The following is a 3,494-nucleotide window of genomic DNA, read 5'->3' on the forward strand; positions in this document are numbered from 1 at the left end:
GCTCTAATGCAACAAAACTGCAAGTTTCATGGACTTTCATCAGAAGATCCCTACCAGTTTTTAACTGAGTTCTTGCAGATCTGTGAGATTGTTAAAACTAATGGAGTACATTCTGAAGTCTACAGGCTCATGCTTTTCCCTTTTGCTGTAAGAGACAGAGCTAGAGCATGGTTGGACTCTCAACCTAAAGATAGCCTGGACTCCTGGGATAAGCTGGTCACGGCCTTCTTGGCTAAGTTCTTTCCTCCTCAAAAGTTGAGTAAGCTTAGAGTGGATGTTCAGACCTTCAAACAAAAAGATGGTGAATTCCTCTATGAAGCTTGGGAAAGATACAAGCAAATGACCAAAAGATGTCCTTCTGACATGTTTTTAGAATGGACCATGATAGATATATTCTATTATGGTCTATCTGAGTTCTCTAAGATGTCACTGGACTATTCTGCAGGTGGATCCATTCACCTAAAGAAAATGCATGTAGAGGCTCAAGAACTTATTGACATGGCTGCAAATAACCAGTTCATGTACACTTCTGATAGGAATTCCGTGAATAATGGGATGCTTCAAAGGAAGGGAGTTCTTGAAATTGATGCTCTGAATGTCATTTTGGCTCAGAACAAAATGTTGACTCAGCAAGTCAACATGATTTCTCAAAGTCTGAATGGATGGCAAAATGCATCCAACAGTACTAAAGAGGCATCTTCTGAAGAAGAAGCTTATGATCCTGAGAACCCTGCAATAGCAGAGGTAAATTATATGGGTGAACCTTATGGAAACACCTATAATTCATCATGGAGAAATCATTCAAATTTCTCATGGAAGGATCAACAAAATCCTCAACAAGGCTTTAATAATGGTGGAAGAAACAGGTTTAGCAATGGTAAGCCTTTTCCATTATCTTCTCAGCAACAGACAGAGAATTCTGAGCAGAGCACCTCTAATTGGCAAATATAGTCTCTAATCTGTCTAAGGCTACTTTAAGCTTTATGAGTGAAACAAGGTCCTCTATTAGAAATTTGGAGGCACAAGCGGGCCAGCTGAGTAAGAAAGTCACTGAAACCCCTCCTAATACTCTCCCAAGTAATACTGAAGAGAATCCAAAAAGAGAGTGCAAGGCCATTGATATAATCAACATGGCCAAACCTAGAGAGGAAGGAGAGGATGTGAATCCCAATGAAGAAGACCTCATGGGACGTCTCTCAAGCAAGAAGGAGTTCCCTATCGAGGATCCAAGGGAATCTGAGGCTCATATAGAGACCATAGAGATGGCATTAAACATCCTTCTGCCATTCATGAGCTCTGAAGACTATTCTTCCTCTGAAGAGGATGAAGAGGTAACTGGAGAGCAAGTTGCTCAATATCTAGGAGCTATCATGAAGCTGAATGCCAAGTTATTTGGTAATGAGACTTGGGAAGGTGAACCTCCCTTGCTCATTAATGAACTAGATACATGGGTTCAGCAAACTTTACCTCAAAAGAGACAAGATCCTGGCAAATTCGTTATACCCTACACCATAGGCACCATGATCTTTGAAAAAGCTCTGTGTGACCTGGGGTCAGGTATAAATCTTATGCCACTCTCTGTAATGGAGAAGCTGGGGATCATTGAGGTACAACCTATCATATTCTCATTACAAATGGCAGACAAGTCAGTAAGACAAGCTTATGGATTAGTAGAAGACGTGTTAGTGAAGGTTAAAGGCATTTACATCCCTGCTGATTTTATAATCTTAGACACTAGGAAGGAGGAGGATGAATGCATCATCCTTGGAAGACCTTTCCTAGCCACAGCAGGAGCTGTGATTGATGTTGACAGAGGAGAACTAGTCCTTCAATTAAATGGGGACTACCTTGTGTTTAAAGCTCAAGGATCTTCTTCTGTAACCATGGAGAGGAAGCATGAAAAGCTTCTCTCAGTACAAAGTCAAACAAAGCCCCCACAATCAAGCTCTAAGTTTGGTGTTGGAAGGTCACAACCAAACTCTAAGTTTGGTGTTGAATCCTCACATCCAAACTCTAAGTTTGGTGTTGGGAGTCTACAACATTGACCTTATCACCTGTGAGCCTCCATGAGAGCCCACTGTCAAGCTAGTGACATTAAAAAAGCACTTATTGGGAGGCAACCCAATTTTTATTTATTTAATTTTATTTTATTTTTATTGTTCTTTTATGTTTTATTAGGTTCATGATCATGTGGAGTCACAAAATAAATACTAAAATTAAAAACAGAATCAAAAACAGCAGAAGAAAAAGCACACCCTGGAGGAAGGACTTACTGCCGTTTAAACACCAGTAAGGAACATCTGGCTGGCGTTCAACGCCAGAACAGAGCATGGATTTGGCGTTGAATGCCAGAAACAAGCAACATCTTGGCGTCTAAATGCCAGGAATACACCTTGAGGAAAGCTGGCACTGAACGCTAGAAACAAGCATGGAACTGGCGTTCAACGCCAGAAACATGCTGCAGATGGGCGTTGAACGCCCAAAACAAGCATGAAGTTGGCGTTCAACGCCAGAAACAAGCATCAATCTGGCGTTGAATGTCAGGATTGCATGCAGAGGGCGTTTTACAAGCCTCATTGGTGCAGGGATGTTAAATCCTTGACACCTCAGGATTTGTGGACCCCACAGGATCCCCACCTACCTCAACTCACCTTCTCTCTTCTTCACCAAGCACCTCAATCTCTCTTCCCCATTACCTCTTCACTACTCACATCCATCATCTCTTTCCCACCCAAATCCACCCTACATAGCCGAATACACACCTCTCTTCCTCTCCTCCAAATCTTCTTCTTCTTCTTCTATTCGTTCTTCTTTTGCTCGAGGGCGAGCAACATTCTAAGTTTGGTGTGATAAAAGCATAGCTTTTTGCTTTTTTATAACCATTGATGGCACATAAGGCCAGAGAAACCTCAAAAAAAGAAAGAAGAAGAAAAAGGGGAAGACAATTGCTTCCAGATTTGAGTCATGGGAGATGGAGAGATTCATCTCAAGAATCCATAGCTCAATAGTAGAGCATTTGACTGCAAATCAAGAGATTCCTGAGATACCTTAGGGGATACATGTTCCTCCACATAATTATTGGGAGCAACTAAGGATAGGAGCACCAAAATCACTAGGGATCAAGCAACAAAGGCAAGGAAGAGATATAGAGGAGCTCAAAAAGCACCATTGGTCCTTCAAGAAGGTGCCACCCTCACTAAGGTGGACTCATTCCTTAACTTCCTTGTTCTTAATTCTCTGTTTTTCGATTTTTAAGCTTTATGTTATCTATGTTTGTGTCTTTATTACATGATCATTAGTATGTAGTAACTATGTCTTAAAGCTATGAATAATTCCATGAATACTTCACCTTTCTTAAATGAAACATGTTTTTAATACAAAAGAACAAGAAGTAAATGAGTTTTGAATTTATCCTTGAATTTAGTTTAATTATATTGATGTGGTGACAATACTTTTTGTTTTCTGAATGAATGCTTGAACAGTGCATATTTTTT

General features: G+C 40.4%; 1 non-coding gene across 1 annotated transcript; it reads right to left on the reverse strand.

The window, feature by feature from the left end:
• Positions 1 to 261: 261 nt before the first annotated feature.
• Positions 262 to 365, reverse strand: LOC127747941 (small nucleolar RNA R71). The gene has a single exon (XR_008009887.1). It is a non-coding gene; the product is annotated as a small nucleolar RNA R71 (small nucleolar RNA).
• Between the last annotated feature and the right edge of the window lie 3,129 nt (positions 366 to 3,494).

This window comes from Arachis duranensis, chromosome 5, assembly GCF_000817695.3.
Source record: "Arachis duranensis cultivar V14167 chromosome 5, aradu.V14167.gnm2.J7QH, whole genome shotgun sequence".
NCBI classification, from domain to species: domain Eukaryota; kingdom Viridiplantae; phylum Streptophyta; class Magnoliopsida; order Fabales; family Fabaceae; genus Arachis; species Arachis duranensis.